At 37.4% G+C, this 13,330-nt stretch overlaps 2 long non-coding RNA genes across 8 annotated transcripts in view; one reads left to right on the plus strand and one right to left on the minus strand.

The window, feature by feature from the left end:
- The window catches only part of LOC120099382 (uncharacterized), an 81,711-nt gene that overhangs the window by 60,569 nt on the left and 7,812 nt on the right, over nucleotides 1–13,330 (plus strand). For 3 of the 7 annotated variants that reach the window (XR_005498557.2, XR_005498563.2, XR_005498566.2), the window contains exons 5-6: nucleotides 752–941; nucleotides 6,183–6,305. The exons of 1 other annotated variant lie outside the window; for it this stretch is intronic. This is a non-coding gene — a long non-coding RNA (uncharacterized LOC120099382). Of the gene's footprint in view, nucleotides 1–751; nucleotides 942–6,182; nucleotides 6,306–10,907; nucleotides 11,069–13,330 lie in introns of all 7 variants that reach the window. 3 more of the 7 variants (XR_005498560.2, XR_005498565.2, XR_010061261.1) reach the window with 3 other exon arrangements.
- LOC120099384 (uncharacterized) overlaps nucleotides 1,018–13,330 on the minus strand; it is a 40,942-nt gene continuing 28,629 nt past the window's right edge. Inside the window, exons 2-5 of the long non-coding RNA XR_005498568.2 lie at nucleotides 5,560–5,706; nucleotides 5,366–5,455; nucleotides 4,612–4,749; nucleotides 1,018–1,146 (exon numbers count right to left, since the gene is read on the minus strand). This is a non-coding gene — a long non-coding RNA (uncharacterized LOC120099384). The remainder of the gene's footprint in view (nucleotides 1,147–4,611; nucleotides 4,750–5,365; nucleotides 5,456–5,559; nucleotides 5,707–13,330) is intronic.

Raw genomic sequence — 13,330 nt, forward strand, 5'->3', positions numbered from 1 at the left:
TCCGTATGTCATGTAAATACTTGGGTAGAAAACCATGGTAATTTAATATTGAGCTAAATACATGCAGGATAGGAAAAAGAGTATATAAAAGCTTTAGATTTTCTTCAGATGTTTAGAATCCATTGTCTTAAGTGATAAAAATGGGATATAATAAAAATTGGAATGGTAAATGTTAGAAAGTATGTCCCAAAAGCTTCATCTTTAAAATTTAATTTGTCATTCTTTGTTCTGAGTTTATTATTTTAAATGTATATCTAAAAGCATTGTTCTGAATTCTCTCCCAGATTTCCTGAAGATACTGGTATTTTAGCATATTTGATCTTTGAGGTTTTGCAAAACAACGTTAAAGGACGCCATTTGAGAGATATACCTCAATCATTTCTACCCAATAGTATTTGATAAGTGTACTGTATACTTTCAAATCTGTGTGTGTATGTCTGTGTGAGTGTGTCTGTGTGTGAGTGTGTGTGCGTGTGTGTCTGTGTGTGTGTGTGTGTAAGCTTACTTTAAAGGGGGGCCTTAAATCAACAACAGCTATTTGTTAGAACCCAAATAAGCCTTGAAATGTTTTTTTCTCTGAAAACTGAGTAGTTGGTTTGAAATATAGCTTTAAGGTCTCAGTTCATAAATGTCATTCAGACCTCCTGCTATACTCTTAATGAGTAGAAGTATAACAAGAAGGGGGAAAACCATGAGTCATTATAATGATCTCCATTCCTTTTGGGTCTTCTCGACTTGCCTTTGTATACAGGATCACCATGGAAGTGGGAAGCATAGGCCTTGAAGGAAGCCATAATATAATACAAAATCAGTATGTAAAAAATTGGGAGAGATAAGTACCAACATATGGAGTAATGAGTAAAAGTCAACCTCCATGAGGTTGTGCTCACCCTTTATCCAGTGCTGACCAGCCATGAGAAGAACATCTTGAACCAATTATTGTAAGTTCTTGAAGAGCTGCAAATATTTCCTTCAAATGCAATGTGGAGAGAATTCCTTTGGTAGCAGCAGGATGGCTTACCAGTTTGGTATAGTATTTATTCCTCTCCCTCTAAGGATGACTGCGGAGGCTTCGGTGTTCTTATGAGACACATGCTTTCCAACCAACTGTTCATTTGGCATTTCCTAGCTTTTGTCTTCTTTTTCCTATGGAATAAATAGGAGCGTTTTATCAAGCAGTCATAAGTATTTTATCTTTTAACATTCTTTAAAAAGAGACTTTGAGGTGTTTATTGAATGAATTGGCAGGATGAGAATCTCGGAAACACTGTTTCAGAGAAAGACTGTTTAGACTAATATGTACCATAGATTTAATTATGCACTATTGCATTTTCCATGCCTGAAGGTATTTTCTATTCCACAATGGTTTTAACAATTTATTTTGTTACTCATACCTCAAGAACTAGTGAAGAAAAATTTTAGTTGAAGGTTATCCCTTACTTAATAAATAGAAACCTACCAATTCTTCTAAAGTCCAAAAGGTTCTGACAAATAAAGAAAAAGTTCATATCACAAACTGATGGCAAGTCCTAACCTGAGCTTACATGAGGCCACTTGTAGTCTTTATTTAGCTCACTAAGTCTGTATGCTTTATCAGAGAAATATTCACATACTTGATTCTGGAATAGAGTACCAGACCTCTCCTGGAGTTACATATGTATATATGTATGCATGTATGTATGTTAAATAATCAGTCTCCTTATAAACATTTGTAGTAATATGAGCATCAGAGTGCCAGATAAGACTTTTTGACTTTTGAATTACTGTTTATTAAACTTATGCTATATGTTAGATATTTTTCTAAATATATCCCCGGCATCTAGTTCAGTGCTGACCAGTTTGTAATGGTTACCCAGGAGTTAGATTTTAATGTAAAACGCTTTACATGTATTAACTGAAAGGCCAGTATGATTGTTACTCCATTTTACTGTAGAGAGAATAGTGCACAGAGAAGTGAAGCCAATTTCCCAAAATGATATAGGAAGGAAATAATAGAGCCAGGATTTGCAAGCAGTGAAACTTGGCTGAGTCAGAGGGGTGTGTCACCTGTTTCCTGCAGTCCTGCTTGCCCTGTGCCTATGTCCTGTGAAGGTGATGGTGATATTACCACTGTGGTCATTAACAGGGTCCTCTCTCCCCTGTGTGAAATGTTTGTTCACAGGTCTGTGGTGGGGTGGACTACAGGAGTTTCATGAATCCAAGCTCCTTCTCAGTGAGTCTACTTTTTTAATTGGGACAAATTAAGACAAAAGAAATAATTTTTTTTAACTCCAAAGGAATTTTTGCATATAATTACAAAAAATCTTTTCATATCTATTTTCTGAAACTTTTTACCCAGAAAGCTGTCTAGGTCATTAAGGGAGAAAGGGACACTTTAGAGGGAATGACACTTTAGCATAAGAGTCATGCTGGGCAAAGTAAGTAAGTGCCTTTGGGCAACCGGGCAGCCCCAGGAAATTAAACTGCATGATTGAATCTAGAAAAGGAGACTTCTAAAAGTGTATCTCAAACAAACAAACAAACAAACAAACAAACAAACAAACAAACATGTACAAAGTGGCTCTCTTGTTCCTATATGTTTCTAGTCATTAAAAATAAACTCTTTCTAAACCTCCCCATTTTATGTTACTGTGACTTCTTCCCTGCTTAGGGTTTCAGCAATTATTTCCTGTTGGCATGTTGTACAGTTTATGTCCTTGCTTGCCATTTTAGTCAACTGCTTCTGGTATTGTTGGCACTGAACACACTTAAAGATTTCTGGATCTATATTTTGATGTCTGTCTTCAACTTAATTTCCTTATGTGCATTTCAAAATGCTATAGACATGAAAAAAATGTTGGTGACTATTTTTTTTTACTGTTGTATACTGGTTTTTATAGTAATAGTTCTGAAAACTTATTTCTCCTAAACAAACTGTTTTGATTACATAGTCTAAATTTGGAGGATAGGTGTTTTTATTCAGAAGAAAAACCTAAACCAGTTTGAATGGAGTTACTGTATATATAATATTAAGGATTGTCCATTTATTTTCTGGATATCAGGAAGAATAAGAGTTAAGGAGCGTATGCAAAGTAATGTCATTTTATTAACTACTTTCAAAGATGAGCAGCTGAATTAGAACGTATATTTCATCTAAAATATCTTATCCTTGCCTAGTAAACTACCCTTGTTTCTTTGAAAAATGATCAATATAAAACAATTGTTATACAGACTATATATTTAAAATTTCAGTGATTTAATCTTAGCATCTGCTGGCTCAACTTGTTAGGATTCTAAGCTATAACTTATCTCTCACTCCCCTGTTTATTATAATTTATACATTTTAAATTATTTAGACTAATCTTAGACATAAAGCACAGCACACGAGCTATTAGCAGTAAACTATGTTATATAAATATAGGACTATAGCTCATTTCCCTTAGTTTCTCTGAAGGAACATATTTGATGCATACAAAAGTTGGATTTGATGTCTTTTTAAGTCAGTATAACAATCAAAACATTTACTTTTCTTATAAACATTTATAATAGCTATTGTAAATAGCTATTATAAATAGCACCTATTTTGTTTGAAATCACTTTAAAATACTAATCTAAATATAGTGATAACTTTGTACGTAAAAAGTAAAATAACTCTCTTGAAGTGCAGGGTGGAATTGTCTGTAATGAAGGCCAGGCTAGGGTTTTATTTTAAAGCATATTCCCCTTCTTGCCATTAAAAAAAATGATTTCCTAAAGTAACTGTCTATTCTGCTGGAGACCTTGCTATTAATGTTATAGGGTTTTTTTCTGCCTTCACCATTTTTTAAATGAAAAAATATTTTAAAAAGAGAATCCATTGGTACCCCCATCAGACAGACAGACAGACAGACAGACAGACAGACAGACACACACACACACACACACACACACACACAATGGTAAAGTTCTTTTTGTTTTTTTTTTCTTTTTTTCGGAGCTGGGGACTGAACCCAGGGCCTTGCACTTGCTAGGCAAATGCTCTACCACTGAGCTAAATCCCCAATCCCAATGGTAGAGTTCTTAACTAAGAAAAATAGGTTAAATTTGTATAGACCCAACCACGATTTGCTGCTTGCATTGATAGTTTTGATTACCTGCGTACAAAATCACCTCCAAATCTGAGCTATTTATTCTGTAAGAGGCCCAAGGTTAGGGAAAAAGTATGTTTGTGTTTTAAGCTTACTTTTCCCCTTGGTAGTTAAGTGAGTCTATTGGGTTCTCTAAATCACAGAGCCTGGATAGTGAGTTATGTGACCTCACACTTACTTGATCCTACATTTAAAAAAGCATGTTAGGGAACCTGAAGTGATGGTTCTCTACTCACTTGTATTCCCCAAACCATTTCAGTTTAGTTCCAGGCCTATGTGTTTATGGTTAAACTCTATGTGACTGTCTGCATAGTAGATTAACTAAAATTGCAAAAAGTTTTGGCTACTATTCATTGTAGATTGAGTGTGTTTTAGGTAGCTGCTATTGTAGATAGTCTACTGGCAATGATTTGTGTGAGATCCTCATAGCAAGCTGTTGGTACTATTGTGTTATGTCTATTTTATAGGTGAGGGGTCCAAAGAACAGAGAAACAAAGGAACTTACTTCAGGCCACTTCTCTGTTGTAGAAACAGAATCTGAATCCAAATAGGCTGTTGGCTGCCCAGATGGGAAGTAATTTGGGTCCAAATGCAGAGTAAAAGTTGGCTGAAGCCAAAAGTTTCAGTAGTGATCTTCTCAATTCTGTTGTAGAAAGTGTAACATATTTCAGACCTGGGCCTCTCAATGTTGAAATACACAGTTGACTTTTTCTGCTTCTTATTTCACAAATCAGTGGGAACTATCTTAGTCACTGGTGTTTTATGAGTTAGAATTAAGCCACTGAAATCCAGGAGGGGGAATTCCTTGTTTTCAGTTGATCTAAAGCACTAATAAATTTACTCATCTAACTTCCCCTATTTTTCCCCCTCAAGTTTTCACTTGAAGGTGGGGGTGGAGGGAAGAAATATGTGAACACTTGAATCACTGGGTGACCTTTTGGTAGAAAGGTAAAGGGAACCAGAATCTGTATTTATGAATATATGCTTCCTTTACCTCCATCTAGTTCTGAAAGCTTTCTGTAGGAACAGCTTAAAAGCAGCCACTGATGCCCACGAAAAAGAAAATGTCCTGTTTGTACCAGGAGTTTAGTTTCAGATTATGGAAATGTAGCTTCAAGGATGATACATTCCTCTCCATGTAAATGATGTAAATGCTAAGAATTCAGTGTAGAGGGCAGGTAAGGGCAGCCCATCCAAGGCCATGGGTTTAAAGATTTGTGAATCTCTTAAAATTTTCATTGTTCTTGAACTAATCCTACCTCTAGGAAGACATGCAAATGAGGCATCCCTTCATTCCATCATTTTTCTGTTCATTCATTCATCCTTATTTTCACCCATTCAAGCTCTTCCTACAGACAGAAGAAAGACAGAAAAAAAAAAGGGATAGGATAAAAGTCTATAAAACGGGATTAAAGTTTTATAGAGTAGGAGTAGCTGTAAGTTATAAACTTACCTTGCCCCTTTTTCCTTAGTAAAGGTCTTTTGTTTGATGCTTGTCTTTTGGGGGCCACTGTAACTCTCACAGACACAAACGGTAGTTAAACATCTTCTGTCAACCAGGTTCCTTGCTTAAATGAAGAAGAAGTCTTGGGAGAGAAAACTATATAGCAAAAATGGATAGATGAATGGACTTACTGACTTCCTTCTTTCATGACCAAATTTTAAATCTGATTTCATGTCACTTAAACTTTCAAACCACTTCTCTACAGAAGAGTAAATATTAACAGAAGCCTCCCCAAAAGATAAATAATTTAAAATGAACTTGAATTCTGATTCTGATCTAAGGTTGAGGGTAAAGTTTGGTTGGTTGATTTGTTGTTGTTGCTGTTGCTTATTTGTTTTCAATCTTCAAGTATAGCTGTGAAAAGTAAGGAGGGATGCTTTTTTGCAAGTGGGAAGAGGAAGATGTAATACTACTAACACTATAGAGCAAGTGGTACTTTTCACCACACTGCAGTCAGGAATATTCTTCATGAAGACAGGGTTTACTTTGTAATTCAGTACTATGTTCAAACTGGATTTCACCGCCCACAGATTCTTTTTTAATAATCGTTCAAATTTTCTTCAATGAAATAGGCTGACCTGCATCTTTTATCCAATAAGACAAAGAACATTGAACAAAGAAAAGAACATTGAAAAGACACAATTTCAGTGTGAATTGTGAGATCTGCATTCCTAGGAAACACATGTAGATCAGAGGTAAGCAAACAAATTAGTTAACAGAGTTTCTTACTTTCCCACATTTTGTTTGGCAACCATGCACCAATAACTCCTCTTGGGTTTTCTGTCCCTGTATGATGGGGAAGTTATCAAAAAGCTTCTCTCTCTCTCTCTCTCTCTCTCTCTCTCTCTCTCTCTCTCTCTCTCTCCCCCTCTCTCCCTCCCTCTCTCTCTCTCCCTCCCTCCCTTCCTCCCTCTCTCCCTCGCTCCCTCTCTCCCTCCCCCTCCCTTCCTTCATTCTTCTCTATCATCCCCCTTCCTTCCTTCCTTCCTTCCTTCCTTCCTTCCTTCCTTTCATTCTTCTATGTACAATTTCACTTAACACTAGGTAAATGGATCATTCATTCACCCCTTTACTCCTGACCCTTAAAGTTCAGACTTTTTTAGTAAGGTGTTGATAAAAGTTGTCTCAGGTGCCACCTACACTTGATACACTTGATAACTATGTAGGAGAATCAATAGGCAAAGATACCACATGGAGAAAAGGTTCTTTTTAGTGTTCTGCATCTGAGAATGTGGCAGTGGACAAAGTCCTTGCTCACATGGTAGATGGAAGCTAATAAATATATGGCAGATGTTAGTAAATGTCATGGCAGAAAGCACAAGCAACCCAGATAGAGAGGGAGTAGTGTCGGGTTAGAATTCATCTGCTTATCTACAGCTGACTGTAATGCCTCTCTGATGACATTTGTACAGAGAAACACAGAGAGAGGAGAGATAGCAATGGTGGTAGCCAGAGGAAAATTATTCTAGGAAGAAACAGAACTGCAGTGGACACATCAAACTAATCATTTAGGAATCTGTTTTCCGTAGCAAAATGTTTCTGGAAGGTAGGATGTAGTTACTACCTAGAAGAGGGATATTTCCAAGGATGTTTGTGATACTGATAGGTAACCTAGAGAGGTGAATCTTATTACACTGTATGAACCCAGGGTGGATGTAAATTGTAGCAGACTTTCTTTTAGTAAAATGCTGATTTCATGATTCTAGTTATGGTGATTACCATGAAGCTCCTAGTAAACAAAGATGAAGAAGCTCAATGTAGGTAGTTCTTCCTATCCTCTGTATTCAGAGAGGTGACTAGTAGCTTGACTGTCTAAAAGTGGTGCATTTTGATTGAGTTATGTTTATCTGTAACTCTCTTCTCATTTGGCATGTCTTTGTACATTTTGTTTTGAACTTGAAGCAACTTATCTTTTCCACTAATTCTGTTTTATATTCAGTTCCATATATATATATATTACTTTGGGAACAGTGTGGTGTGGGGGAGGAAGGGCACATTTGCTGCCTTTTGTCCTTCCCTGACCTGACTCAGGATCTCAGTGTGGAAATAGGGGGAAGCTTGGGACTTTATGAGCACATCTATTTCCTTGGATGAGTTGCATATGGAGCCAAGAGGAAGATAGAGAAATGGACAGTGTAGGAAGTAGGGAGGTCCTAGAGGAGTCATGAAACCACTGCTTCCAATATATATAATTATGTTTCTCACAAGTTAGGAATTGTTAAAGCATACTGACTTTCCCACTTGAGACAAAAAGGGAACCTAAGAAAATAAAATGAATTGGGAAGGGTGGTAATTCATATACCTTTTCTCTTAAAGTTGTTTTGAAAACAACTACTTGCCATTCCCAAAAGGTAGAGAGATGACTCCTTATTGTTCTTTTTCTAATCTGATACTGAAAGTCTTGATTTGTGCCTAAAGTATATGCAGTTACTCTCATCTGGGAGTTTGCATATTAAGAGATATGGCATGGGTGAGAACAGACATAAAAGATATGTACACCATTATATAGACACCTGGACTAGATCATGCCTGACAACAAATGGGGTTGATAGCTATTCATAAATCTTGCCTGAGTAGATGTTATTTCATGATACCTGAGCCCTTATCCAAACTTTTTTATATCTGGCCTGACTAGTTAGTGATGCATTCCTGTTAACCTCTATATTTTTGTCTAGCAAGGGGCCCATCTGCATAAAAGAGTTACTGCTTTTGTTGTTTATGGTTTTGTTCAGCTGGGCTGGATAGCATCATTGTCTTAGATTGAAACTGACTAATCTGTTTTAGTTGTGGGTAAGTAGAAATGAAACCACTGCTTCCAAGCCTAGTTGTCAGCCCTTCATTATTCCTGGTGTCTGAGACATACTGTCCATTCCTGCTTCCATCCTATGAAGCAAGGGAGTGCTTAGGACTGAGCATCACTTTGCTGAGGAACTGAAGAGGATGGGGAATTCAAGAATGGCCTTTTAAGACACCATTTTGTACGAATCATCCTGTGTATATCTCTCCACTAAAGCTACATCTAGAAATAGAGAGCTGCCTCTTGCCTTGAGGACAACAGCACACATTCTGTCTGTAAGAATTGTGTTGTGTCCTTCCTCCGAGGCCTAATCTCCTTGCCTTGGTCCTTCTTGTTTGTCCTCTGTACCCTGGGACTTCCCCCTCCTGCCATGTAAATCCAGACAACTTTCTGCCTGTATTCTGAAACCTTGGTATTTCTGACTTTGACTTGAGTCTCTTTGAAATGATTGTGTGGTGGCTGGGTACTGCAAAATGAGTCAGTTCCTGCAGTTTGGTTACAAGTTCTCAAAAAGTATTTCAGAATGTGGATGTGGTCAGCAGAGTCATTTTCCAGGCATCTAAAAGGAAACCCACATCAACTGTAACAATTGAGCTCCGACCTGGTGGTGCCATACAACAGAACCAAGGCCTATTTTCCCTTAGAGCAGTGCCTAGAACCATCCACAAATTTAGCTGCTCCTAACACATTTTCGATGGGAAGTCCTGTTCTTGTTTGCAGGTCACATTTTATTTGCCACCATTTACACAAACATTGTGACACAGATTTTAACTTCATTTACTTTTGGATGTTGGTCTGAGTTTGAATAAGAAAAAGTATTAATTATTTATGTAAAATAGAACCAGTGGGACTATAATATGATTAGGAGATGATTTGAAATGTGACTTATGGATAAAAATTGTGTAATTTTTCTGAGGAATAACCAAGGGGCACTTTTAGATATCTTGTAGTACATAGGATTACCATGTTCAATAATTATGTTCTCGATCTTGCAGCAGTGGTCATATAAATAATTAAATTCTTTGCAAGCTTTGAAGAAGTTTCAAGCTCATCAAAAACAGAATAGTTTAGCTCAGCATGGTCTTTAGAAAATCTTTTGTGGCTTTTTAATTTACTGTGTACTATAAGTTCTGTAAAATCTGATTGAGTTTATTTCCAGCCTTCAACCACTCATGAAAACTGATAACATTTTCAATAATAAAACCAGCAAAATTAAAACATGAGCAAAGGATCTCCACAAACTCTTCACTGAAGAAGATACCTATATATTGTAGATAACTGCATGAGGGTGTTCTACATCATTAGTTTTTAAGGAAATAAAAATAATAACTACATTTTCTTTGAATGGCTGAGATGTAAAAAGGCTGACTATCAAGTAGAAGTTGAGGATGCACGGATTTTTTATATCTGGCCTGACTAGTTAGTGATGCATTCCTGTTAACTTCTATATTTTTGTTTAGCAAGGGGCCCATCTGCATAAAAGAGTTACTGCTTTTGTTATTTATGGTTTTGATCTCTAAGAAGAAATGTGAAATGGTGAAAGTATTTTAGAAGAAAATTTAACGATTTCTTAAAATGTCAATCACACACTTACCATGTGACCCAGATGTCCCATTTCGAGAGACAAGAAAGCGATGCTGTACATGAATGCCCACAGCAGTTTTATTAGTTATGGTTAAGAACTAGAAAAGCACAAATGCTGAACTTCAAGTTAATGGGAGAACAATGTATCTCAATGGATACTGCTGAGTAATAGAACATGTTACTACTTTAAATAAAAGGAGGGCCCTTATGAGAACATACTCTATGTAATTCTGTTTACATCAATTTCTAGAAATTGTTCATGGCAAAAATTACAGTAGTGATTATATGAAGTAGTAAATAGAGGGGTGGGTAGCAAGAGGGAAGGGTTGCAAAAGGGCAAAAGGAAACCAGATCTAGTGGATAATTTCACTTTATTATTTATGTTAATGTTTCATGGGTGATTCTTTTTGCAAACTTCCCAATCATCTAATTTAATTAGTGTGGTTTATTGCATGTTGGTTATTCTTCAATTTTAGAAAAATCTTTAGAAAACAAGATATCGTTGTTACAGTAGATGGAGGGTTTGAAAATATCCTTGTTTGGTTAAATCAAGATTATCCCATCTTAGGGAAGGAACATCTGATAGAGTTTTAATGGTTTGGGTATTGAAATATAGAACTTCTAGTATAGATAAACAATCAAAATTGAACAGTGGATGTAGTCTAAAGCTGCCCAATCTCTCACTACCCCTTGTCATTTAAATTAGTGTAATTTTCAAGAAGTGTTTCTTTCCTCAAACATTGGTGGGACAGCAATTTGCTGGCTTTATAAACATGAACTTAGCACTGTATGGCTTGCATGCAACAAAGCTGCAGCTTTTGAAACTAGCCTTGGGTTATATGTTATCTACCTCATTGTGTACAAGCCTTTCCTTGCTCACATGAATCAGTATTATTTTTTGTTTGTTTGTTTAAAGAGTAAAGGAGCTCAGAAAGGCCAAGCTGGAACACATGGAGTGACCCATGCCTCCAGCCACATATGTAGAAGAGGATGACATTGTTGGGCATGAGTGGGAAGAGAAGCCCTTGGTCCTGTGAAGGTTCAATGCCCCAGTGTAGGGGAATGCCAGGGCAGGAGGTAGGAGTCAGTTGATGAGTGGGTGGGGGAGCACCCTCATAGAGGCAGGGTGTGGGGGATGGGATAGGGGGTTTCTGGAGGGGAAACTGGGAAGGGGGATAGTATTTGAAATGTAGATAAAGAAAATACCCAATAAAAATGAGAAAGAAAAAAGAAAGACAGACAGACAGACAGACAGACAGAAAGAAAGAAAGAAAGGAAAGGAAAGAAAGAAAGAAAGAAAGAGAGAGAGAGAGAGAGAGAGAGAGAGAGAGAGAGAGAGAGAGAAAAAGGAATGAAGAAGGAAGGAAGGAAGGAAGGAAGGAAGGAAGGAAGGAAGGAAGGCAGGCAGGCAGGCCGGCCAAGCTGTTTCCTGAATCACAAGAACCCTTCTGTCTTCTTCTCTGGTGAGAACTGTCTCCATTCTCTCTTGCTACTTTCCCAAGCTTGTATCAGTGACTATTTGATCAAGACTCTTAGCTCACTGATCTTGTGGAGTTCATTTTATATATGTATAAACCATAAAAAGACCCTTTGTAAGCCTCAGTTTCTCCATCATAAACAGATAATAACACAAGTGCTTAGTTTTCTAAAGTTGTTATAAGAGTCAGAGACGCAGAGAAAACCCAGCTCTGTGTACCCCAGCATTGCTTGTGTGATTACCCACATGTCTGTATTACTAGTACAGTATTGTGTAGAGACTAGAGTAGACCCTCCACAACATGGAAATAGAGGAACATTGAAATGGTAATCTAATTCCACTTGGTGCTCTGGCTTCATTCAAAACTGGAATATAATACAGCAAATAAAATCCAGTGTAATTGATTCCAGTTCTTCCAAAAGGGACACTAAATCATAAATAATTGGTTGTCAGTGACTCACAAAATCATAGGTAAAGGCAGGTGCTGTTGATTTTTTTTTCCTGGAAGATTGGTCTGTGCATTGGTATCTTCCTTTCTGACCTGGGGCATGTTGATAGTATATTTCTTCTCCAGGTACTTGTCACTTTCAGTGTCCCTTACTATCTCTCTTACTTTTTCCCCTATGTGGTTTTGAAGAAATTGCCTTTAGAGCACTCCTTATATAATTGGCCACCCAAACTTGGCATCAGCACATGTGATATACTATATAGGGCCAAGTATAGCCTCCACTATTCTGAGATGGTACTTAACAAATGTATTGAGGAAGCATGAGATTTCTATGGGCAAAGAAACTGACAGGAAAAGCAAAATAGTCTACCTGCCTGCTAGATTTCTTAGGACCTTTTATATTTAGAAGGAAATACTGCTGTGTGCATTTTTCAAATGTAATGGGGTCAAAGAAATATGGGGTTGATTTTTGTGTTTGTTTTTGTTTTGTGGCTTATATCCTGGTTGAGAGCTCCAATAGACATACTGTTTTGTAACTTGCTTGGTGTATTGGTACATGACAGTTTTCCTAAGAGCCTTCTGTCTATCACTATTTGCATGTTGAAAACAAAACACGTCTTATCTCCTCGGATCTTGAGAGGTCTTGTCTCTAAATGTTGTGTCCATGGTTGGAAAAATCACTCAGCTGTATTTTAGCTTTAAAAACATTAGGGGCTATAGTAATAAAGGTGAACAAAGAACGTAAAATTCTGTCTGGAAATGAAATTCAGTCAAGGAAGAGCCTGTTCCTTTGTTTCATTTTGGCCAAATCATCTGCTACTACTCTTTTATTACTTATGATTCTGCTCTTTGCCAGTTTTATAAAGGGACAGGAAAAAATGTGGTGATGGGCATGACAATTCCCTCCAGTCGGTGTGGGATTTCCATATTAGTGCTACTACTGTTAAAGTGGGAAAGTAAAAGAATGGCCATGTCTAGGACTTTTTCCCCCCACTACAAAGGGTTTGATCATCTCAATAAGGCTTACAAGAGAGATTGTGTCAGAAAATGAATGGTAATTTCCCATGAGAACCTGAGACAGTCTTTATATCATAGGAAGAAGGAGAATAACATGGACTTTGAGGTCTGGAGCCTAGATTTCAGCTGCTGAAAAATGCAGAGCCTTCTGTCAGGGAAGGAGTGGCTTGATATAGATGCCAGGGCCTTACATGTGACAGGTAGACACTGCTGCTGAGCTACGTTCCATCCCTCTTAACATCTCTCCTTTTTAACTGATAGTTATATTCTTGGGCATACCAGCAGTACCCTCCCCGCCCCCAGCCCCAACCCCACCTTACTTTCATCTAAGTCTTTCAAGGCATACCTCCCATGACCACTTCTTCCCCTCACAGAAAGGGGAACCAGATTTCCCCTG

Source organism: Rattus norvegicus, chromosome X, assembly GCF_036323735.1.
Source record: "Rattus norvegicus strain BN/NHsdMcwi chromosome X, GRCr8, whole genome shotgun sequence".
Lineage (NCBI taxonomy): Eukaryota > Metazoa > Chordata > Mammalia > Rodentia > Muridae > Rattus > Rattus norvegicus.